Below are 27473 nucleotides of genomic sequence, written 5' to 3' on the forward strand. Positions count from 1 at the left end.
TTTTTTATTATAATATAACTAGGCCGCCATCTTGGATTTCTCCCTTAACCCCACCCGAAAAAATTACAGAATGGTTCATTTGATTCATTGGTCTGTGTAGATTAGATTTCAGTTCAAAAACCAAAATGAAAATGCAAGTACGGGGGGCGATTTTGTGACGTAAGGCCCTGGACGATTAACAGCAAAATAGAAAATAGTGTTATCTTGCCACATCTTGGTACACCAGGTAATATTAATTACACAATTCCGCGTGCATTGTTTTGTGATGATGATGATGATGATGATGATGATGATGATGATGATGATGATGATGATGATGATGGCAACATGGCAACGACGACGATGACGACAACTGCTGCTGCAGTTGATGACGACTAATGATGATGATGATGAGCATCATAACATAATTACGATGACTATGATGATGATGATGATGATGATGGCGACGACGACGACGACTACGACGGTAACGATGACAAAGATGTCGATAATGATGATAACAAGGAGAACAGTAGTGGGACGAGGTGGAGCTATTGACAAAATGAAAGATAATGATGATAACAAAAAAGGAAACTTTTACTGCATGGTATCATCAGGGTCACCTTTCCCCATTGCGTCACCTTTTCCCATTGTAAACACGTCTCCTTTTACTGATTTTTATGAAGAAAAAAAAAGATTCCACGATAAATTTTGTTTTGAATAAAATAAAGTGTATGACTCGGGTAGGTCATATAAATGTGGGTAGGGGTGGTTATACTCATGATATGACCAAATTATTCAATCGTATCTGTATTTTGAACTGTCGAAGGCGGTTTCGTGTATACAAATGCGGTAAAAATTTGATTTTACGACAAAATAATCTGTATAAAGACTAGTACTCATATCGGCTTTACAATCAAATTGCGCTACCGGTTGAAATCAGATGGCGTTTGGTATCGGGTACATGTAAACAAAATGCTAAAAGTTAAAAGTTCAAAAAATTGAAGTTCTAGTTAAAATGCCAATTTTAAAACATTTTAAAATTTTGAGTTAAAGTGAACGTGTTGCTATTAGGTGCCGGGTGTTTGCAAAAATGTTGAGGCCTAACAATAATCATGAGTCTGGATGTATAATATGTTGAATCTGTTTAAGTGATCATAGTTTATTTAAGCAGTCCCCAATCGTGACTTCTCTCTAGTCCGAAGGGTCGCTAGTCCGAAGGTTCTCTAGTCCGAAGGGTCGCTAGTCCGAAAACCAAATTAAGTTCGCTAATCCGAATGTTCTCTGTAGTCCGAATATAAAATAAGGGTTAGTGTTAGGGTTTAGGTTATGGTTTAGGGTTAGGGTTTAGGGTTATACGGTTAGCGAGCCTTGTTCTATATTCGGCATGTTCGGACTATAGCGAACCTTATTTATTATTCGGACTAGCGAAGCCTCGGATTAGTGAGAACCCGATATTCGGACTGGCGAACCTTTTTCAGAATTTAGACTAGCGAATGGTAAATTACGTGTTCGGACTAGCGAACCATCGGACTAAGGAGCCTTCGGACTTCGGCTCAGGACTAGAGAATTGCCACCGTCACCAATAATATAATTGAAAACACGTCCAGATTTTAAATATATGTTTATAGAAAGAATATTCAGTTAGTAAATTTGTGCTTTAACTTTATTTTATTCATATCATATAGCACATAAGTTTTCTCAAAAGGTATTAAATGTTATATTGGTGCGTACAGATACCACAGCAGTGAGTTTAGCAATGCCATAGTGTTTCAAAGGTAGACGAGGCATTGTTGGTCGATTTTTATTATCTAAATTAATATATTATTGAAAAATAATGCTTTGATGTTTTGCGAAAGTTCATTCTACAAATCATATACTTTGAAAACTTGCTTGATTTATTGTTGTTAATGAGTTGTGTACGTTTTACAAAAGTGTTGTTGTTTCAGGCCTCTTTACAACAACTCAAGAACCACACGACATACAAAAGTATATCTGTGATATTTAAATTCTTCTACACACTTGATATGAAATGATCAATGCAATTTTTGCCAAAGCTCACTACTATTGGCAAGATGCTGTGAACTATACCAAATCACAACAGTTCAAAATAGTTGCTACCCTTAAATATAACATTAAATTAGTTAAAATATCGGAGACATCTTCGTGTTGGAAAAAGTCTACAACATTAATCAATTTCATGAGTTTTTATATGGAACTAGCGGCATCACCAAATTGCTTCTCAAAGCAACACACGCACCTCAGCTGCAATAGCCATCAGCATAGCATGCCACTGTTAACTATATAATAATAGTAAAACATGAATAAGATCGTCACTGAAGCTCAAGTTCATGAACCACGGAATCGATACAATATCAGGCATGTTTGTACCAGCTGGAATATATTTTCATGCTAAGTCTATATCTACATCCTTTTGTTGTATGTAATTTGCCCCCCCCCCCCTCCCCCTCAAAATTACCCGGTTGCGCGCCTCACTCCACCGCCGCATCTAGAAGGTTAAGGAGCAATGCTATGAGGGCTGTATCCTAATTGCACTAGTAGCTTGTAGTGTCAAAACAAAATGAAAATGAAAACCAATCGGCTTGATTAGTCCGGAACCGAGTACTACCAAAACCAAGCAATATTTTCTTACATGCTTGAATCGTACTGGTATATCATACAGCATACATGTAGCTATGCGAAAAACTAATGCAATGCCAAAACTATGACAAGAGTTGTTCAGCTCGTTCGGTCGGTCGCCCGGGTCGCCGTTTTGTACGTGCCTTTCACAGTTTGTGTTTTGTGATTGAAATGCGACAATGCCTGATGCCAATGACAGACAAACAAAATACTGCCCCTTCTATATAACTCGGCATTACTTTGTTCTGCGCAATTTGGCCTACGGGCCTCAACACCTGCATTTGGCGAAGTTAATTCTTTGCGCGCTGTTCAAAACTTTAAGCGCCATACGAATATTACATTATTGATCTAAAAAGCCATCAAGACCTGTAATAAGAACCACTGACCCGATACGGGGCCTGTTTGTACCGGTCTGGATTCATACATCATATAAACATCAGATATGCTCGTGAAAATTGTTTATTTCTTAAAATATTTTTGCCTGTGAAAATGTCTGCCCAAATTCGGCACTCGCATCCGTGCACAATAAGGGTTAAAATTAAAAACTAAAATAGCTCGGCTGAAGGTGTGCATATACGTCAAACCCGGGTAACAACCCGACTCAAAAGTGCTGTAAGTTAAAGGTAAAGAAATTATACACAAAAAAATGGAAATGAATTGAATGAAATAGCGAAATGTATACACTGGTGCTTCGGTCATCACTAGTTGGAATAGATTGACTGAGAGGTAGAGCTTTATAAGATGCGGTGAAATCGCGGAGAAACTTTTTTTTTAGTTTGTGCGGGACAATTCAAAAGCTGTGGAAACAGAATAGGTCATGCATTCGAAAATGAGACAGAACAATGTATTCCTTTTACTATTCTATTATAAAGGGTACACCTACACTTACTCGAGTAGTTCTGCCTAAGGGATCGAGGTATTTTTACTCATTTTTCTAGCCAAAAACTTTGGTTCACCGCTATATATTACTTCGAATTGAGGTACACGCTTAAGAAGTCAGATCAAGTAACGGAATGAAAGAATTATTTTATAATCTGATGCCGCTACAACTTATCTCCTTGTGTTTTACATTGTAAAAATGTAAATTAGGGGATATCTCTAAATATGTTAGACATAGTTTGGGAAGTTAATGCAAAACAGCTCTTGGGGGATTTTTGGCGAGGGGTCTGATGTCGTCGTATATACCGACGGCGTTATGGCAAATGGGCTCTGTAATAATGCTAAATTGGTTCCGGATATATCATAATCAGAACAGATACAAGTGGTCTCTTCGCTGGAGTTGGCTCAATCACATGAGCCCGTCACCCGGCCCGCCACCTTTGTTTTGGGTACAACCTTAAAACAATGAAATAGCAGATTATTTTCAGTTTTGAGGATGCCGTATGCATACAGAGTCCACATTTACATCCATTTGCACCAATCATATTCAAAATTCAAAATATATATCGACTGCTCAGTGCCCGAAGTGGGTAAGTGCACTAACTGAACATTTACACAGCAGCTACTACATATGGCCGCTATTGCACTTACCCACTTCTGGTACTGAGCAGTCAATATGAGCAAGACAATGATTTTATTGTAATTTCGAAAAATATCTATTGAAATCAACTTATAACCATTACAATGAGTTTTCAATTATAGGTCCTATGTTCCCTTCCCGTTAACAGAGGCCTTAACATTTGTTTTCTCTGTTCATATAATAAGGTCGATAGTTGATCAAGTTGATAAGCGAGAGCCTTATAGTCGATGAGGCACGGACTCGTCTTCAGTAGACAGCAGTAGTTTGAGTATATAATCAGCATAATATACCGGAACACGTGCGGTACGCGGTCGATCCTCAGCGCTGCTTCAGCATGCATAATGCTATCTTCAGTAGACAGCACTGAGTAATAATGAAACTGCAGTCTACAGTATAACGCAATAATCATGCAGAATATACAGACAACTATCCATGAACTGATCTTCAGTAAGACAGCACAAAAAATTGAATAGCAGTTTCATGGGACCGTCTTCAGGCAATAGAAAAAAATAGTTTTTGCAGTAACAGTAAATCAGTCTCAATATTGAAAAAAAAACCCGACTGACTGTCTTCAGTAGACAGATAAAGTGGTAATATATGCTGCAATATAAAATAATTAAGTTAGCTAGCTGAAAGCTACTAGCGTTGATCTGACTTTCTTCAGTAGATAGCATTGTTGTCTTCAGTAGAACATTAAAAAGCACATAGAGTCTACAGTTTGAACACATTGCATGCTCTTTAAATTTGAAACATATGTCCGTGGACAGCAGTATTACTACATGATATCTTCGGTAGACAGTAGACATTTTAAATACTGTCTCCAGTACACAGCAGTACATCAGTACTTCAACAATATCAAGATATGTTATCGTCAGTGGAGTATAAAGACACATGTGTAGAGTGAACGTGCAAGAAATTATGGCTATGCAAAACTAGTGACTGGCACGAAACGTCCTTCGGCTATTTCGTCACTCCAATTTATGTAAAAAAAGAGAGTGAAAAAAAAAGACAATCGTTGGTTAAAATCCAAATTAAATGTTCACCGGAACGCATACATTGTCGAGATTTGACCATACACATACAGTTCTATATCTATATATTCTTAACGACACATGTGTATGTTTATTTTTGTCTTTCACAAATTGAATATTTTGACTACCCGGCCTTGGTTTGATTTGTAGTACTGGTTTACATAAATGCTACAAACCTGTGCTTAAATCATATCTAAACACATATCAAGGAAAAAAGTCGAATGGTAAATATAACGAATTGGAATTATCCGATTATCATGTCGGTCATGCAGGAACATATGGATTTATATAGTGTAACGGGGTGTGTATACATAACAGTTACTCGCCACGTTTAATATACATTAGGAAAGGTTTTAATTTCTACTTATGTACCGGGCATCAAACAGTGAAATCTATTACTACATCTCTAAAACCGACTTAACGGGTTTACTCGCGAGTATCTTATCCTATAAACCAGATTTAGTAGTAGTCATGGTAGTTGTAAGTTGCAATGTACACATGTTCTCTCTGTATTCAGATGGTATTTTGATATGATATGGTTATAACAGATTTATCAATCCGCAGGGCCACTTTTTTCTACCGGATTTTGTCAAAATTTGCTTATGATGTCATACTAGTCTAGTCAGGACTGTAAATCCCTGTCATGCCATGCTTGGGGCCATGTAAACAAAAGAGAACAACATATATGGATGTGGTTGAGAGTGCAAAGTTGAATAGACCCAAATCCGTAAGATGCCCTAAAAATGACACCCACAACGTCAAATAACGTTATCACAACGTCGTAAACTTGAAACAACGTTGCTACAACGTTGTACATAGGGTCATGTCGTGAATAAGAGGATTTAACCAAGAAGTGATTTCATAATCAGATTAACTACCATAGCAATAGATGAATACAATTGCACTCACCACCTGTATATGTATGCAATCATAGATTGAATACAACACCGCTCTTTTCAAAGATACTAATTATCTTACAGGTGCGAGTGATCAACATGATATGGTTCAATGCATAAGTAACACGTGAACGTTGTAGTGCAGGATGATGTAGTCAAAAATTGTATTCATCTATTGCTAGCCTTACGTCACTTCTGCCACGAATAGAGCTGCTTGCAATCAAATATCCGAAAGGATCTGTGTTGCAATGGGGTTCTACCAGACTGGTCCTTCCCTCTCAGCCTTTGGCAATGTTGTTAATTTGCTATCAGATGAAGTGCATTACCAAAACATTTTTAAAGGAAAATTTTGTTGAAATTTTAAAATAAATTGTGCAACGTGTATGATCTTTAGTACCAAGTGAAGATTCGCTCATGATATAATTCAAGACCGAATTAAAACGACTAGTTTGCGTATGACGTCCTGTCAACTACATTGAAAATGCCGTACTGCGCAGGTCAGTAACCAATCACGTCGCGCCTTTGCTCTGACGTCAGACGCAAACTAGTCTTTTTAATTCGGTCTTAGCCGTTATCCTCATCTTACTCAAACTGTTTTTGCGCGACACTTGAAATGAACAAACACTTAACAAGTCAATCCAACTAACCACGTCCGAAAGTCATTTTCTGTTGCCCTCAATAGTTGTTTTGACTAACAATTCACTTTTTCCGTCCACTCTTTCTTTTCACAAATATATCGGGGTCTATGTACTTTTCTTTTCATTGGTATATAGCCATTCAACTCAGGGGGTTGAACCCTATTTTGAAATAGTAATGATAAATAATAGCGCATTGCCTCAACGCTATTATTATTGTGGTTGGCTAGTATTTTTATGGGGAAATGACATGGGATGTTTTCCGAGTAATTTGCCAAATTGCTTCATGTATGGGGCATACCACTATGAATGACTTTTGGTTACACATATAATTTGAAATTGGGAGCAGAATCGTACGAGAACATGCAACGGCTCGGTGATCACGAGGATGACAACAGCGTCAGAATAGACGACGATAATGAAGAGGGTCGGATTTACCATGCATAGGGGCCAGATGGGCCCGGACCCAGGGCTCCAAAATATTTTGGGCCCCAAAAACTGCCTTGTGCATCTTCCTTTTAAACCCGAAAAACACCATGTTTTGGGCCAAAAATAGAGTAAAGTGCACATTTTGGCGCGCTTCGCGCGCACTGTCCCATTGTATAGTAAAGTTCATATCCACTTTCGGCTAAAGTAGTTTGAAATTGAAAATTTTCACGCACTTCGTGCGCAAATACCCCAGTAAACTCTTGCACCTAAACAAAAAAACATAGCCACTTGAATACACATGCCTTCCTCACGGTTTGTTTGGGCCTCCAATTTTGGCCTGGCCCAGGGCCCCCCACTTAAAGATAAATCCGACCCTGAATGACGACGACGACGACTCCGATGGTGATGATGATGATGATGATGATGATGATGATGGTGATGATGGTGATGATGACGACAACAACGGGCGGTGACGATGATGATGACAACGATGACGACAGCGGCAAGGACGAAGACGACGATGACGATGATGATGATGACGACTACAGCGGTGAGGACGAAGACGAAGACGATGATGATCAATCACTGATGATTTGTTCAGCGTTATTGTTGTTTTATATTTATGTTCAGTGTATTTTGAACCATTATTTACTATTGTTTACTATATAGTCTCAGATTGTGAGTTAAGGCTTTCTGGTTCCCAACCCTCAACTTGTTGTTTTAACAGTTGTTGTTATTGTTGTTGATGATGGCGTATCTTTGATATCTTGTTTTGGGTCCATGCGATCGATATATAATCTGTACACATATTGCAAGAAGTGGTAAAATAACGTTCTTCTATAATGTTGCTCCGCGTACAGTGCCCGCGATTACGAGCACTATATCGAGGTCCAATGCGTGTATAATCGAGCGCATAAAAACGAATTAAATTATTTGAAACCTCTTTTTTGCACTGAAGTAATCGACCAAACCTTTTATTTTCAAGTAATAAATCATTGTAATTCGTCCCAGTCCAATTTTATTTGAATAGAAAACCAATTACAATCACTATTAATTTCCCACAAATAAATACGAGAAATTATCCCATCAAAGGCTGCAATACGTATGCAAATTTCGAAAGAGACATCAATTTAAGGAGTGATATACGGTTATTTAATAGCAATAATCATTTATTCTGAGATTTTTAGCGACAGATGTGTGAAATTATACCACCGTCATCATTTCTTGAATAGCGCATAGGATGTTGGGGGCGGACGGGTGAATACTGGTAACGTACGTCGGTTGCCTAGCGCCTGGACGGTCTTCTCACGCGCTTGACGATATGCAATGATTGAATGGATCTTTTACCCTAAGTCCCTAAACGAAGTTTATCTTCCACGCCCAATATAGTAACTGCTTCTGACCATTTACCAAATATAAATGCAATATATCGTAGTGAGAACCACTTGCGTAATTTTGTCATTTTGGACACCAGATTGTCCTCGCACCAACTCCTTAAGGAGTCGCGTGTGAACGGCTTGTGTGAATGGAGGTGTAACGCATTTGTTCCCGTCTGATCTGGACATCTAGAAGTTGATATTTGATTTTGCCTTAAATTAAATATGAGGGCAGGTCAGGATATATGGGGCAAACTTTAAATGGTTATCAATAATAAGAATTGCTTCTATAGAATATCAATTTCACAGAACTTTCATTTAAAAAAACGGGATAAAATTGAGAACTATAATATAGGGGAACATTGGTTATTGTAACTTTTATATTATGTATTGCATTACTTATGATCCTTGGCACTGAAGTCGACCATCTTTATCTATTTCAGTCAACATCGAATCAAATACAGAACATTTTTTCAAATGTAACCCGCAGTATCCGTACAACAAAATATGAAATTAAAAAACTATTTTTGTAATCTATAAGTTTGTAACACATTTTCATAAAACTACTGGAAATAAAGTAACTTGAAGAAAAATATATTTCTTTTATAACTCAGTTTGGGCACAGCAACATACGTTAAGGTGTCCCCCGGGTTCCAATCCTGATTGGTCAGAATTGTTTGACTTGTTATAATATTTGTTTATGTTGTATAATGATGTTGGATCAATGTCTCGTCACGTCAACCGTTAACATTGGGCTATTCCATTCGAAGTTCGCATTCCCCTGTGGAAGATTTAAGAAAAGTCTTCAACAGAGGGTGTATGTTTTTCAAATTGAATTGCAAAGAAATATTATTTTGAAATTCATACTCCCTCTGTATGATGGCTTTACCTGTCTTCCGCAACTGGAGTGAGTCCAAATTTAATGATCTATTCTACTTGAAACCCATACTCCCTCTGTGGAAGACTTTTCTTAAATCTTTCACAGGGGGTGTGGATTTCAAGTGGAATAGCCCATTCATAGCATCAAACGTGACGTATCTAATGCCGAATATTGTTTGATTGGAATTAAATTATCCTGATTGCAGAAAACAATTCCCTCCCGACTAGACTACTAATCCATCAAATCACCGTTAATTTCTCCATGGTATTCATATTCAATTAATTGTCAATGAGCACCCTAATGTTTATCATCAAATAACGTATTGATGGTGATTAATTCATTTAGGCTACAAAGCATAGCAAAAATCCCCTCAGTCGATCCGAGTATGAAAATTTTGATAACGTCACCTAACATACGTGGTTTATAACCCCGGGTTTATAACACGACGTCAAATGCCGAAAAGATTGAACAACATTTGAATTTAAACATGCACATCAAAATATTCTAGCAGAAACAGTGGCACAGCCAAGACCTTTTCAGAGGGGGCAAGGAGGATGGGCAAGGAGGTTGGGCAAGGAAACTCTCGAGGGGGAACATTTTACACTTCAAACTATATACGCTGCAGAACAGTGGCATGTAACCAGGATCTTTTCAGAGGGGGCAAGGGCAAGAGGTTGGGCAAGGCAACTCTTGAGATAGTCAACTTGGCTAAAAAGCATAAAAAGCATACAAATCTTAAATATTACGCCGGCGGGTGGGGGAAAGAAGATGTTCTTCTTCTCCTTCTCTTCCCGTCTTTCGTCCCCTTCTCTCTCTATCCCTCTCCCTCTCTTTCTTTCCCTCCCCATCCATCAATCGCATATCTCTCTCTTTAGTGCCCCTCAGTTTGCAGAGAAGATGAGCGATTAGCTTGATATGTGACACTTTTCCTTCAGGAGGAAGAAAGACATGTCCAAGGAAAGAGAGACAAGTTTTTCTTGGGACAAGGTACCTACCTTTTGACAAAATATAGTCTTGTCACCAAACATGAACGAGCCGGGGAACGAGCGCGCCTTTTTAACAAAATAACGCCATGTGGCAGACTTAAACAATCGTTATTTTCTCAAATCAGGTCAAATTAAATGAAAACTATGACAAAGATCTTATTTCCTTGATTAAACAGCCAAAATAATAATTTTGAAACATCATTTCTGATGCAATTGAATTAGAAATTGAAAGAATGACCACAGAAAGGACAATGTTGGCAATCTTCACATGAATGTGGTGGTCGGACACACGCGCCACATGAACATGGTGACTACGGTGGAATTATGGTCCCGATTGAAAATATGCACATGCATGAATTTATAGTAAAAAGAATTAATGTTGTTTTAACTTCTGAAAGAACATTTCGTCAAGTGAGTTTAATGTGTATGCATATGTCCACATTTAAAAATGTGAATACACATTTCGTTGACTTTTGTGGCTTTTACTGAACTTTTATCATCAGAACATCGGAAATGTTATTTTTAGTGCATTGTGATAATTTCTTGACAGTGTACCGTGATTAATTCGAATGAATCTAATCATGATAATGTTACTAGCTTCGTTATACATTCAGTCAATTGAAATATAACTTGATTTGAAAATTAAGTGTGAAGAAAAATATGTGATGTTGATTTTATTTATCAAGTTTGTCTATTAAAAACGACGAATATTTTCTAAAAACGAGCACCTTCACTTGAATTTGTAGTAGAGTTAATTTTCCCGCTAAAGTCACAGCGTTCGATTTGTTAAACCCGGAGGCAATATTCTTGATAGCAAAATGCATCTCTATATCATATCATACTCATCCTTTTAATGCCTTGCAGTTATTTACAAGTTGAGTTAGGCAGACGATGTCATCAAAAGTAGCGGGAAAATTGCCCGCCATCCAGGGCGTCAAGCTTTGCCTAGTTTTTCTACCGCCGTGTTGGTTGCTCGTTCCGTGTCACCTTTTTACTGCACTAACTATACACTATTGAAAATGTTATGTAAAATAATCAAGTTATATTAAGTAAAATGTTTGAATGTTTCAAAAATTTTCTCAATAAAATGATAAAGCTGACACGTAATTTTTGTAGAATACGTGAAATAAATGAGATTGAAATATTACTGTAAAAAAAGCTTCAAATTTTTATGATTTAACGCAGTCAAATTCCGTGCATAAATCCAATTTTTTAACCAAAACAAGAACTCTCTTTAAAAAAGACAACGTCACGAATGAAGATCGTGGTTTCATATTTAACTTTCGGGAATTTACTTTAAAAATGTGTTATAAATATAATACATGTAAATGATCAGAATTGTAACAAAAAGGTGAGACCAACGTTTACTCACAAAATCTAGTTTACGACAAATCAATAATTGGCAACTATATTTTGTAGCCTGGCTCTGTCTGATCAATTTTGACTCGGCATTTTAAGAGTGTATCTATGATGAATTTTGTAGTTATATAGCCTATCGGAGTAGCCAGATTTAATCCAATCAATTAAAAAATTGCTATGTCCTATTCAATCGCCGATGAATTTTACCTAAGCACGGTTTTGATAGCATAAACCATTTCGCTACTATACACCACCGTCCGTCGCCGAAAGACTTCGTTTTTTAGATCCGCCTAAATCATGTAAATAGGGCATATCCCAGCAAACACAAAACGTTTTAAACTGGTTACATTTTGGGTTTGGGTTTTGGTAAAAACCTTTTAATAACATTAAATGTCGGACTATATAATGGTCATAGAAAACGTTTTGTATGAAAACACACTACAACAACATTTTGATCATTTTTTTTTCAATTTGCAAAACATTTCGTCAACACTAAAATGTTATTTAAAAATAACATGTTGTTGAATAGTTTACAATGTCATGAAAACGTTTTATACCCTTCACAGACCCTTTATATAACCCGGCGTTTTAACATTTTCTGGTGATATTTTCCAACATTTTGCGTTTGCTGGGATATTCTTATGACAATTTTGCAAAAAATACATGCATACAAAAATATAAGCAAACAAACAATGGCACACTGTTAAAAAAACCACAATTTTCCTTTATAGTTCTTTAAATTATGAAGATTGGTAGATTTAAATGCGACTTGAAACGTATAAAAGAAAATGTATTTATCTGTCAAATATATCACTTTATTATTATCATCATCATGCTAGATGCCTTGAGTGAGCATGTGATAAAAACATATAAAACTGCAATATCATAACAGAAATTTAACAAAACCGGGTATACGGGCTTCACATTTAAGCCAAAACATATACTTTAGTATACGTCCCGATACATTTTGTAGTAGCCCATACAAATCAAAATAATTATTTAACTAAATGAGTAGTCAATACAATAAAGGCTTAAACCGTGATATAATTAATTCGTATTGTCTTCGATAATATCGAAATCATACGGAGCTTGGCAAGTGCACGACACTCCGCATTCTTATTAATTTACATTTCGGATTAAGCTCTCCGATTCCCATGTCCACATTTTGCTAATAATTGATCACATTATCATCAAGTGGTACATTCAAATGTGTACTTAGGCTATTTACATTTCAGTACATATTACGCAAACATTTTGCATAGTGTGTGTACATAGCATTCTGGTATAGTTTGCCTATCTTTTTGTCAGTTTACAGAGGGAACGGGGTCCGTGCATGTGTAAATGATGAAGCGTTTTGATAAGATGGGTTTGGTTCAAGATTCTGAAAACAAAAATGACCTCTGGACAGCTATACTGACCTTGACTACGATGGCTATATGTTTCCAATCCAGGCTTTGGTCAGTGTTTAATAAATGACATCAGGGTCCCCTCTCCCCCACCAACCCAGCCGTCAGACCTATCCCACGCAAAAACAAGGAAAGCGATGGATTAGGGCGACTAGAAGAAAGTCATACCCTAACCCTAATCCTAACCATGCATAACCCTAACCATGACCTCCTCTAACCCTATAATATCCTAATCATAACCTCCTTCTAATCACCCTGATCCAGCGTTTACCCAAAAACAAAGGGGATGTTGGCATCCCGAATTTAAGTTCTCAACATAATAATATACCGTAAAGATTCGCCTAATGGCGCGCATGAGTTCCTTTTTCTTGGGTAAATTTCATGTGCAAAATTAATAGAGAGTTACCTCCTCTGAAATCACAACTGGAATTAAGGTTATGTTCCCTTATTTACTGGTGGAATATTACGGGAGGGCCCTTTTAGGTTGTGCCCCGGATTGTGCCTAAAATTCCACTTATAATAGCGCCATTAAGCGAACCTTTACGGTATATTGTTTGGCCTAAATTCATAGAGATATTAACCATTTTGGTTTTCATTTCTTTGTTTATCTTGATATAGGCTAACTACAACAAAAGCTGTAGATATACAGGACAATGTGCAGGTTCTAATTAACACAAAATTAAAGCAACACAAATGAAACAAACGCCAAAATCAATTAGTTTGTTTAGTATATTTTCAAATGGTCTACTTGAAGTCCTTAATAAAGACCAGTCCAGCTACGTTAGTTTTTAAAATGAGTACGAAAATTTCATAATTAATGATACATCTACATAATTGAAAATTTAAAGGGCATACGGAATATGTAGCAAATTGGTGCTTGAAACAACTTGAAGTCCTATAATTGTTTTATGTGTGTGTGAGAAACAATTATCGAGTCTATGTAGCTAGGCTCCACCATAATGGTTCAACAAGTACACGAAACGGTGATAATGAGCTGGCAATCATGAACTCAAGTACTGATAACACCGGTTGCCTAATTAACGACTTTCAATATCATGTTTGTTCAGTAATCAGTGACGTTTTCTTTCCTATTCCTTTATTTTCTTATTGAAGACTGCAATGTTTGTTCATTATGAGGTGGGAGGAATATAATCTGTATCTTATAATTCATTTGGTAAAGCTCCCACAATGCACTGCGCTACACGCCGTTGCTAGTATTGTGATTATGGAGCGATCATGCCGCGGCAGCATGGAAGAAGAGATGTCTCTTTCTTCCATGGGCTATAATAGTTAACTCTCTTAAATTCAAATACTTCAATCTTTTAACGATTGATGATAGGAATCAATCTAGATTATTGTGGGGTTTTTTTTTGGGGGGTGAATCTTTCTCTTTTGTAGACTGATTTCACTATCCAATCATGGGTTACTCCTAATGTACTGTCAAAAGACATGTGTTGCATATGTTTGGACTGAGATTTCAAACTTTTTAAGAGTGAATATTTTCAACTGGAAAGGATTTATCCCTAATTCCAACCTTCAAAAGATTGAAAACAATGAAAATCAGCCGTTTCTACTGAAAATTCAATCGAAAAAGATTTGCTACTGACTTTGATCGCTAAACGATTGAGAATCACTCCTTTTGCTTGAAAAAAAAAAGATTGAATGTTATAAGGAATACAAGTCTCAGATGTGTATGGGATGGGTTTTCCCCAAGACGTAAATGCATGACATCGACAGTGCAGTGCTCGTGGTGCTTGGCCTGTATGCTGGCGTTTATTTCAATAACGAAATGCATCATGGGATCAGTTTCATCCACAGTCAATACCGTATTTAAGTTTGCTGCAAACACAAAATGGTCGCCACCTTTAGTTTGTATTCGACTCATTTATCATGGCCAAGAACACGATGCTTGGATGATAGCAGTCCGTGATGGGAGCCGATGATATAATGATGGTGATAACGAAAAGATAATAGACACCATTATGCAGCTGACAAGATTCCAGCTTAAGGTGGTTGTGGCTCAACTTTGTTGCTTTTCCATGACAACAAAACAATGGAAAGGAATGGAAGATGAAAACATTGGACGTTACATTGGACATTAAATTGGGGTTTGGCCTTAACGTACTAACTAAATAGCACGCCAATAGCTTAACAAACCAAAGTAGGCTAAAAACAAGTATTATTTATGTACAAAATCTAATTTTGGCTAAAATTGTGTTCTTTTATCGTGATGAAAGAAAGCTCAAAAGAACACAAATTGCATATATGCCCTGATAAACGTTGATGTCATTGTTTGATGGATTGCCAATTTGATTACCCTATCGATTCGAACATAAATCGATCAGGATTCAGCAATTTAACAGGATCAATCGCTGGCCGAATTCTTTATGCCCGGTCTTTATGCGCAATTCGTGTAGCTTTTCTTAAATTGCATGGTATTGTATATTTCAAGTGTTGAAATTGATGAATATAACCAAATTACAGGTTCGATGTAATTGCACTCACATCACAGCATGCAGATTCAAATTCAAAGACATAATTTGGATGGCATGCAATTATTTTATACCTTATTGTAGCCGATGTATCAGTACACAAAAGAGTTTAGGAAAATTGAAGTGTTCAAACCAAAATCAAACTCGTGTGAAAATTATTAAAGAGGTGTTTTAAAGATGCAATTATACTTTAAAATTTTGAGGTAATAATAATCTTTTTATCGTGATCATAAAAACATCAAAATTGCATGGTCAAACTCAACATTGCAGTAAGTTTTTGAAATCGCAATTATCGTCGTTCAAAACATACTTGATGGCCTATTACGCAATCATTTGTATTATATTTCTGAATCGACCAAACCATAATTGGACGAGGTTTGGAATCGTTAAAGAATTTACTACATTCCGGGTTTTGGAACTCTGATATTTTGTCACACTGTTTGGTTGATCATTTGGCATGTTTGGAAAAACTTAGTAAACTTTTGAGTATTACTATTATAGTATTATAGTTAGTTGTTCCATCTTCTCCATATGAGACCCATACACATTTTTCGAGAGGTTATTACTATTAGTATTCCGGTGGACGTGTTAGGCCTCTAACATTTTGTTTCCACGATTAAGAACAATTTCTGTATAAAATTTGTAGGTGTGAATATAAATTGTAGACATGGTAGACGACGGGGGTATGTATAGTATAGTAGGCCTATATAATATAATTAATAGTAGTATTTCAACACATAATAAGATCAAGAACGTTGCTGGATTGGTTTCTCACCTTTTCTGGTCCGAAACAGTGGTGTAGCCACCGTAGCAAGACCATCGGGGCCTATGGACAGGGAGCAGTGCAGGGCCCTTTTAACATCTCATTTATCAGCCCTAATTTCATTTTCGCTTTTGCTCGGGACCTCTGAACCCGGGCCCATGGACTTCTTCCACCCTGCCCACCTGCTTGCTACGCGTAAAGTACGCCCCTGGTAGCCACAACAACTTTTTCAGAGGATGGGGTGAAAATTTCATGCAAAGGGGTACGAAAATGATCAGAAATGGGCATAATGTACACAAAAATGCATTACAATTTTACACATCAGGGTGGCCATCATCCCAAAGGGGTTTAAAGGGGTTAAGGGGGAGCGGGAATTCGGCAAGTCGCGCAGAAGAGGTTAGCATGATAAGAAACACTCATCTCTGTTAAGGGTTGTGGCGTAATCGCATCAAGAGGTGTGTGACAGACAATAACAGGTACCTGTAGCACACTCGTCTGGCAGGCGCCACTGATATCGATGCGCTCACCACTAACCATTATCCGTCCCATCAATGTCAATGTTATGATAATGATATACCCCTAATCCCTAGATTGTATTGCGTTGAACCTCTTCAGTAAATGGTTTGTTGAAAAAAGTTTGAAAAGACGCGAAGAGGGTTTTGACTTTTGAAGATGAGATTTAGAATGACAATTTAGTTTACATATAATTTAATTCGCAGCATGGTGCCAAGTGGTATCCTCAAAGCATACCCAAAGAAAAGTGAAGTGTTGTAACAAAAAGTTAGAAAATTACACCTTTCGACCCAAAAAAAATCAATCCAATTATTTTCGAAGAGTATTGAATTTGAATTGTGGTCAAACTTCGTAACGCCCAGTTAAGTTTAGCCTCCTATTCTCACATGTTCAAACTTGAAGATTTATTCTAACTCTATGCCAAGTCGTGTAATGCCAAGTAAATTTAAAATAAAAATTCCTTTAAAAAAGGAATGTGGCGCCCAATGTGAACTTGGACGTGATATGGTGAATTCCATGGTGTGTAGATTTGGTATTATAATGATTTTTCTAGGGAAGAGTAGAAGATGATCAAATGCAAGAGAAATGTGTTTGATTGGGGAAGGTGTTCTGACAATCCAAATATAAACTTAGTCCACCTCAAATGACCTGTAACAATTTGTGATTGACATTACTTATTTTCACCTCGGATGACTTTGATCTGACACTCAACATTTTCGCGCTTACACCAATCATATCCATAACAATTTAACTCAATTACAACTTCCTGTCAACTCTCTAATTTAAAACTCTAAATTTCTGTCTGTTTGCCTTTTCTGTCTTGTACCATTTAGTACACTACAGTTTGTTACAATTATTAAGATAAGCAAACATTGCTGGGTAGATAACAGGATTAACGTCAATTTTGGTCTTCAGTGTTTTAAAATACAACAATGTAGAACATGTATAATTAATATGCCGTGTTGTTTGCACACAGTTTGCCGCCCAATTGTGCCACCATATTGCAACTTTGGCAATAACCGCTATATAGATTCTATGGTAATTAGCAAACAAAAACCATCAGTTTAAGAGGCCTCGTTAATTGATCTTATCACTATGGACCACAAGAGTCTCATCCCAATGGCATAGTCAAATAACCTCAATTACATAATCGTAGTGCAAAATTTGACATCAAGTTGCAGAGTATGAGTTTGTGTACCCAAATTGTCAAAGGATGACGGTACAAATGTATTACGGTTTAAGAACTGTTCCCATGATAGATGAGCATGTTGTGGATCCTAGTGTATGGTCAAATGTCACCGTCTATCGGGTTCTAAGGCACACGGTAAACTGGTTGAACGCATACAAAGGTCAGGATTTATTTGGTGTTTTTATAAATCCTAATTTTGTATTTTAAACAAAGAATATACGCTCACCATTTTATCCCGTGCATATCAGAAAACAATAATAAAATAAAATCCAAGCAAATTGTGGTTTTATTTCTGAGCTGGGCATAATTTTAGCAAAACAATTGCGAAGTCAATCTAGCAAGAGTGAAATTAGAAGCTTTTCACAAAATCATGCCTATAGTGTGGCGCCTCCGTAGAGGGCGCCACAAAAACATGTTTCTCGTCCGGGTTTCCGAAAGAGGAAGTTTTTTATTTTTTATCGCAAAATCAGTGTAAATAGTAAATATCCATATTTGGAGCTGTTTTAGTGTATATAGAATAATGCCTGGAAAAAGGATGAGGTCTTTTTTTATTTAGTAGTTCTGCGAGGCAGGTCCCCTTACAAAACCTGTCAATAGTGTTAGGCTATAGAATGCATTTCAACTTCCTACACATATTTTTTGAAAAGTTATAACTGAATTTCAACAAATAAAAAACAAAAAGAAACCTCAAAAAATGAAGCTGGAGGGGATGTGAAACATAATTTTTTTTTATTTGGCCTAATCTAATAAAGAAAAGACCCAAATTTTCCTCCAAATTCTGTTTTTAATGTAGTTTTGAGCTAAAATATCACCGTCCAGGAAAAATAAATAATTTACTTTTCTTTCATGGCTAAAAATGAAAATCGACTATGGAAATTACTAACTATAATATTTATCATTTTGTCAGAAATCTTATATTATTAGTTATATATTCGAATATGCGTTTCTTGTATTGGTTCAGTGTTTCTTGAGATTTGAGAAGGGTTATTGGTTTAATTTTTTTTTTCGTATGATGAAATCTTTCATGTCTCGGCTTGCTAAGTAAACGTAAAGTGAGCAGTGATCTTAGGAATCGCCTAATCCGTCAAGGAAAGGCTTAATCCGCTGTGTAAATGCAAACCCCCTATTACTATGTGTGTTAACCGTTTACATACTGGATTTACGGCATATGATTAAGCTGTATAGTTTGATTAATTAAGGAGTTGGAAGTGATAATAATCATTTAAAGAGCATTTAATTTAATTGTATCGCAATAATATAGGCATTATGATACATGAAAAACATGCATGCAATAACTAAAGCAAAATTGTACGACGGACTGTTAGTTGACATCACCGAGCTATATGCAGCTTGATGATCATAGGAGCATTCCGATTGGCCATTTGGCACCTATAAAATAGGGCCTTTTACGTTTTCTCTGCTGTACACAATGATATAAGAATGCGAAATCTTATCCCTGGATTTAGCTTCATAGGACCAGATTTTTACCTGGATTTAGCTTCATTTAGGACCAAGTTTTTAATCACCTTCGTCTCAATTCACAAAATAATGATAATTGATATGAACAGCGTTCTACAAAATTCTACCATGCAAAACATTGGCGCTGGCTTATGTTATTCTATCAAAGATTTTATAAAAAATAAAATAAAAAAACATATTACATCATCATGAATGACCAATTTTAGCAATTCTTTTTGATACAATCATGGCTTGTTCTTAATGGGCCAGACCTTGAGGAAAAAGTACAGTTAACTTTAATATAAGTATACACCTAGAAATGGTTCACTGCATGGCCGATGGATGAATATCATAATGTTCGACATGCCGGGTCGACATAGGCCTATTAGGCTGTAGAAAACTGAAACATTATGTGATGAAACTGCAAACCAGTCAATATTTAGATGCAATTCAACAGTTTCAACCGAAACAGAATCAAAATCCATGAGTATGATAATCGCGGATTGTTTAATTATAATAATAGTTTTCAGTTGTCACTTACCTATATCACTCACCAGAAAATAAACAAATACAAAATTACAAAATACGGACATAATGATGATTACCCCGGACACCCTGTGTAGTTACGATTCTGAACAGTTTTAAGAACTTTTTAAAATTGTATGTACGACGTTTGGAAGAAATCAAGCAATAACATACAACACTACACATGGTATACCATACAGCCATGATAGCCCGCGCCAGGTGACGTTCATAGCCAACTGTCTCCAACGTATTGTTTTCATCGTTGAACTGCAAGGCGCGTCAAACTACGTCTTCAGTAGATAGCATAATCGGTGTTAAAGCAATTACTCGTTTCAACATTTTCTTAATTATTTCATTATTGTTACTTACCTCTCCCCTTTTAGTCTAGACTTAACATATCTGGGGCAGTTCACAGATCTAGTGAGCTCGAAGTTTGCAGTCTTTATTCGTATTTTACAGTATATTATTATTGAGTTTGTACAACAGTGTGTGCCTATTGCAAATGTATGCACGTCAATGTTTGCAGTGTATTTGTGATTGACTGGGTGAGTGACATAATCGAAGAAAAAGCTAAAAATAATGTTCATTTGAAAAAGAACGAGTAAGCTATATTATGTTAGTTTCTCATTATTTCTAGAGGATGATTTAAGCACTTCCCACCACGCCACTGTGTTGACTTGCGGTTAGCACAGCTGTGTGAGTGAACATGACACCACTGCACGCACATTGCATTGACGGGCATGGTTAAAATTTGAATTTGGACTGATATATTTACAATAAAAACGCATTCACAATGCTGGTCGATTTCACATTTTATGTTACCTACAGAAGGTGTGAATTATCCTTCATGCATACATCACTTTAGATCTGAAATCGACCAAGTAATAATGACACACGCACAATTCTTAAACAACATCTTTTGCACAGAATTCAATGGGATTTGAAAAGTAAAGTGGCAGTTGAAACTCTGGTGATAACACGTTTGCAGTGCATGATGGGGCTTCCTTAAATCATCCTCTGCATTATTTCGTAGTAAGTTTCTTAGTGTTGCCATTGTGCTATTTTGGTGCCATTATTAAGATTTAGAAACAAAATGGTCAATTGGTTATCGTCCGATGGAATGATGTTTCAAATTTGATAGATTCAGGATTCTTCCACAGGGGGAGTATTAATTTCAAATGGAATGGCTACATTAGGCAGCTTCATTTGAATTTCATACACCCTCTGCGAAAGATTCAACCTGAATCTTCTATTGAGGGAGGATGAGTTTCAAATAGAGCTGATAATGTGTTCATTCCATTTGAAATTCATACTCCCCCTGTGTTAGATATTTCCAAAATCTTCCACAGGGGGAGTGTGGATTTTAAATGGAAGGGCCCATTATTAGTTAACATGGTTAAAGGTATATTGGTCGTGGAAATGCGAAAATACTTGTCAAACATTATCATTAATCACATGCATGGCTTGATTTTCCATTTCACAAGAGAGGCGCATTTTGCTATAACATGTGTAATATACACTGGTGGTATATGGAAGTCTGTCAAGTTTGGCGCCATTTTGGTGGATTTAACAGTTGATTTTTCTCACCTTTGTAATGTTGCTGCACTATCGATATTGTCACAAAATATGTATATTATTGTTAAGTAAATACAGTAATTTACAACGACAGACGTCGTCATGTTCACATATCAGAAAAGCTAAAAACACTTGACACTTCTGATGTGTAACTTGCAACAAGTTGGGGTCAAAGACCAGTTCGTATAACTAGATCACTATATATTTTTTTGTATTTTTATTCAAGTGTGTCATAAGTCGCACGGCTGCTGTCAGTCAAGCAACATCCAATTCAACATGTTTCACTGCAATTATTCAAAGTGACACATATTTGGTTTTCCATTGTTGGAAAGGTTCTAAAAAGTTGAAGTAGGCCTAGTTGTGAAATTTTTAAAACTTTAGAACTCTAGAATACTTTGCTTCAATCACGGGTCCGAGGCTTACCATGATATTCAACACTGAACTTATTAGCGAGTAGCAGGATATAGCCAGTGAGGAGATATGTAACCAGTGGCGGCGCCAGGATTTTTTTTCGGGCGGTGGGATTGGGGGACAAATAACGAATTTCAGTGGGGGGGGGGTTGGCGGAATCTACAAATTTTGTGCAAAATTGCCGCAAAAAGTGGGAATTTTTATTGGGGGAAACAGGGACCAGACAGAGTTCTGGCTGAGGGCATTTCCCCCATGCCACCCCCGTGTCGCCGCCACTGTATTTTGTATGGACCTCTTGGTGGAGGGGTATCATTGGCCATAAGAGGCAAAATTGAGCTAGTTAAGACTCTTACGGCCAACGAGAGGGTGCGTCGCACCCCGCACCCCCTGGCTCATGGGCCTGTCAATAAACCGGGAACAAAATCATATTTCTGAGACACTCAAATTTCCATTATGTACATCATGTACACTTTTCTGTGTCTTCATTCCATACTATACACAACCTCGTTATAAAACGCCTCATAATGGGCGTGCCTGAATCGGAAGTAATGGTTTTCTATTCTGGTTTGTTTCTATAAGTCAACTTTCCTTCAAGCATCAGTAGGGAAATGCAAATGGATATGGTGCCTATAATATTGAAATAGTTATGCAATCTCTGTTTCACCGCATACAATGGTGGCTTTGTTTTGTGTGTTGTACTAGTGCCCTTAAAGCAACTTCAAACATCTACAAATGAGGGAATACATACAATGTCACTTCATGACCGCAGGTGCTGGGGTTATAAAATGGACAGAACATGGCACTATTTTGGTTTTTGGGGAAGGTAATGGTATAATCCAAACATCTTAAAAATCTACGATGATAATCTAGTCAACCGCATCTTTAATCATCATGATCACTCAGATCACCAGCCTGCTGCCCACACACACCTGACAAGTCCTCCTCTATCCTCCATCAGTATCATCATCATCATAATTATCGTCACGTCATCATCATCACCACCATCATCATTTAGCCTATCATCATCATCGTCACCATCATCATTATCATCAACATCATCATTGTCGGTATCATCCATCATCAATATCGTCATCATCATAATCCTCGTCGTCGTCGTCGTCGCCATCATCATCATCATCGTCGTCGTCGTTGTCATCATCATCATCGTCATCATCATCATCATCAGTATGATCATTGTCATCGTCATCATCAACATTGTCGTCGTCATCATTATCGTCATCGTCGTCATCATCATCATAGCTATCATCATTATCATCATCATCATCGTCAGCATCATCATCATCATCGTCATCATCATATTCATCATCATCATCATCCATCATCATTATCGTCATCGTCCAACAACGCAACATTATCATTGTCATCATCACTATCATTCACCTTTTCTATGCTATACAAAAATGTGTGCACACGTATTATAGTATCACTATGGCGTGCCAAGATGTGGAAAGACAACACTATTTATTGCTGACTGCATGGTGCAGGTTACCAAATTTTAACCATATATGGTTAAAATTTGGTGAAAGGTTAGGTGATCAAGGTTAGGGTAAAGTATACTTTAGTATAAAGAAATGATATTTAGCATGTATGTTACACCTTGGTTCAAACCAGAGCCAGTGCAAGGTATTTTGGTTAGATAAAAAAAGAAGAAATATCTCGGTATCGCGGTTATAGCTCAACTGAAAAAGCACCCGAAAAAGCGTAGCCACACTCTATACTGACAAATTATCTCAGTCATTGTTATTTTATAGGGCTAGACCTACAGGCTTGGTAGATTTTTGATGCGGTCAGACAATCCTCTTCATTCGAATCGACATTGCTAATTAAGAAAAGTGCAGAAAACCACCTGCATGCACAATGATTTGAGGCGTTTCCATAGTACCACTCAAAACAACAAATCTCTAATTTTCGAAAATATTTCTACTGTCCATGGAATAACAGAAAGAAAAAGAACAGTGCCTTTACCATACCAACTATTTACTTCACATTCCTTTAATTTTATTATGTTTACGCCATTCCGACAGAGTATCATCCGAACCTGTACCTTGTTTTGAAACTCTGGTCCGAAGTGTAAAATTTTCCGCTATTTCTCCACGGGTTATCACTGCCACCTGACACCTTTTGTGTCAAAAATACCAAAAATTACTCTCTGCAAAATTGCCTTATTATTCAACACCGCTTTGTGTTGTTATGACTTTACAATTCAACGTTGAAAAGTTCAAAATAGTCTATCGAATTGTTGTTGAACTTCCAGTGACAAATTATAGAAGGAAGAAAAGTACCGACTATTAGCACACTTATTATTATTTTGTCAAAACGATTTTACACTTGATGAGGCATGGTTTTGGCAGCGAATATTTTTGATTTGTTGACAACAAGAAAGAAATATGCGTGCAAACAAAACATTGTCTGGTTAACCCGAGAGAGTACAAATATTAAAGTTGATATCATAATATGTTTTAATAAATTTGTTAATGGTAGGAACATTTTTATCCTATTATAGCTTTATACTATCTGTCGAACATGGTTGTTGACGTGTAATAGGTGTAAAGCCTTAATAAAATACGGTACTGGCTTAGCTTATAGTCTATGTGTCGGATCATTGAAAATAGTAATTCTATGACCATTTGACACATACACAGAGCTTATCAAGCATCAATCGCAATACGAGGTAGAAGCATGAATATTTTACATATTGTACCATCATGTACCTAACCGGCTAAATGTGGCTAAATATGTTTCACGAACTGCGATGCGTTCGCAGAAATTTACATTTATCATGTAAAAGTGCTACGCCGTGAGATACCTTGCAATTGCGTCCCCTCTTGCCCCCTGGGATGCTGGCCGCCGCGATATTTCAGATTTCTTTTTCAGCCCATATACCCACCTGAAAGTTTCCTTGCCCCCGTTTCACACCCCCTCTGAAAAAAAATTCTGGCTACACTTATACTGCAACGACAAAAAGAACACATCATCCTATCTTCTTCTTCTGTCTTATTAGTCGGGTATCTACCAGGCTTTAATGTGCATCCCCCCAGGACTCTACCAAACCAACTTTTTAGCTTCCTTTTATGGTCCTATAACACATTCAAGATGTTAACAAAAAATATTTACCGGCACTCCGGCCATATTCAAGGTTAAAGGTCAACACAGGGGTCAAATTTCAAAGTTGCTCAAATCTGGTTAACAAGCACACCAAATTATTTCTCTCAATGCAAGGATTCAGAAAAAGTATAGTTTGACCTACCTGCGACATACCGTTCTTGAGTTATAAGCAAAAAGGTCAAATTTTGGGCGGTGGTCAGTTTTTTTGGCCACACAGGGGTCAAAAATTAAAAATGCTCCGATTTCAACGCAAATGGTCTCAAATTGCTCGTCATGCAAAAGCAAGCCAAAAAAGGAATTGTTTGCACTGTCTAAAATGCTTTGTTATTGACAAAATTGGCCATAAAGGTTAATCCCCCATTACAGCCTATATTGACCACAACCTATGTTGTGACGTTTCCTAGGTAACGAAACATCCTACATGGTTACAACTATTCCTTATGTGACTTATTTTTACATAACAAGCAATTTGAGACCAATTTCGTTCAAATTGGAGCATTTTTAATTTTTGGCCCCTGTGTGGCCAAAAAAACTGACCACCGCCCAACATTTCTTTTTTGCTTATAACTCAAGAACGGTATGTCGCAGGTAGGTCAAACTATACTTTTTCTAAATCCTTGCAATGAGAGGAATAATTTGGTGTGCTTGTTAACCAGATTTGAGCAACTTTAAAAGGAAGCTAAAAAAGTTGGTTTGGTAGAGTCCTGGGGGGGATGTACATTAAAGCCTGGTAGATACCCGACTATATCCTTAAACTAAACTCTGTTCACTCACACATCTCTGGGTCGTGATTGAGCCCATTTATTGGTCGAGCTATGAGTTTTAAATTATTAAACGAGACGTACTCGTATAGCGAGACCAATAAGTATTAGGCGTAAAGCATCCAATTTTATCATTATATTTTGATGAATCCAAGTGTGTAAAAATAAAAAATATTGAAGAAAGTCTACAGTGTTAATTACATTAATGCTTAACCTGAGACCATAATGTGCATAACTTATATCTACTGAAATTTAACAAAACAGACAATCTGCCTGATTTGCATTTAAGTTCAGTTTTGATATAAGGATGATGGGTTATAATTCCAAAAAATTACAGACATGCGCATGAGCAGATCGACATTTAAGGTATGAATCTGCGTCACTTCAATTTTTTTTGCATCAGCTTCACTGCTTCAATAACATGGCGGAAGTTTTATCCAGCTTTAAACGATATATACTGGTTTCAAGACAAATTATGGACCAATTTCCCCTCTCTATCTCCCAAGGACCGGTATCTCCACTGTAACCGTCGGAAGGTGGAAAGAAAAATAAATAGTTTAAATGAATACGCTCCAAGGCAAATTATACATGTAAGGAGGCAACGGTTTATCAGCGATGGAACAAAATTGGATTTGTCGTAAATTGTCGGTGACTTTCAATGAAAATAAGAGAAGAGCGTCTTTTAGCGGGTGTTTAAAGTACTGTTTGTAAAGGTTATTTTAAAACGGTCAATTTTGTTATCTTAAGATTATTTAAGATTTAAAATTATGGTATAATTTTGTAACTTAAGGATCTACTTTTAACAGTACTTTTAAAAAACACATCTCATGGTTCTAAATGTATATCATTTCACACAGACGTGGATATGAAAAACAACCTGAAATAGCAGTTTCTCAATACCAATTATATGCTATCCCGAGAAGGGCGCTATATTTTTGAAGAAAAGAAAGAAAACCTTCTATCACATGGGATGCACTCTCTCAAGAAAAGATCTTTAAAAACAAAATATTATTATTATAGTTATTCCCTCACACTGTTGAAAGTCAATGAATCTTTTCTTTTTAAAGAATATCTTTTTTTTTCTGGAATAACCCATAATTTCTGATTTTTAAAACTCACGTCTGTATCAACTTGAATTAGGATTGTTTTTCCACCAAATGATGACCAAAAACGGCAATATTTGATGATATGAAATTATTCATGATAATCATTGCCATGGCATGATGGTATAACTAAATGATTCCTCGACGAAAAAAACACTATAAAATATTCAGTATTTTGATTTGAAGGGCAATACTTAAATCCAATTGATGATACAATCAACATACCATCTTCAGTAGATAGCACAATAAAAGAGCTATCTCACCATGTCCATACGTACAGCATAAGTCACGGTTGACAACAACATGATAAATGTAGCCTTCAAAGAAACAATTAAAAATGAAACGGACCAAGACAAATAATACCAACATTTCTCCTTGATACAAACTATAAACACCCATGACAAATGGAGACATATTGTTT

The 27473-nt window shown here is 36.7% G+C and overlaps 1 protein-coding gene across 6 annotated transcripts in view; it reads right to left on the reverse strand.

Moving 5' to 3' along the window:
* The window catches only part of LOC140156584 (homeobox protein OTX2-like), a 96269-nt gene that overhangs the window by 31516 nt on the left and 37280 nt on the right, over positions 1-27473 (reverse strand). The window contains exon 1 of one of the 6 annotated variants that reach the window (XM_072180080.1): positions 20446-20586. The exons of the other annotated variants lie outside the window; for them this stretch is intronic. The gene's annotated coding sequence lies outside the window, so the exon portion shown is untranslated. Of the gene's footprint in view, positions 1-20445; positions 20587-27473 lie in introns of those variants that run through there. 6 annotated transcript variants of the gene reach the window in all.

This window comes from Amphiura filiformis, chromosome 1, assembly GCF_039555335.1.
Source record: "Amphiura filiformis chromosome 1, Afil_fr2py, whole genome shotgun sequence".
NCBI classification, from domain to species: domain Eukaryota; kingdom Metazoa; phylum Echinodermata; class Ophiuroidea; order Amphilepidida; family Amphiuridae; genus Amphiura; species Amphiura filiformis.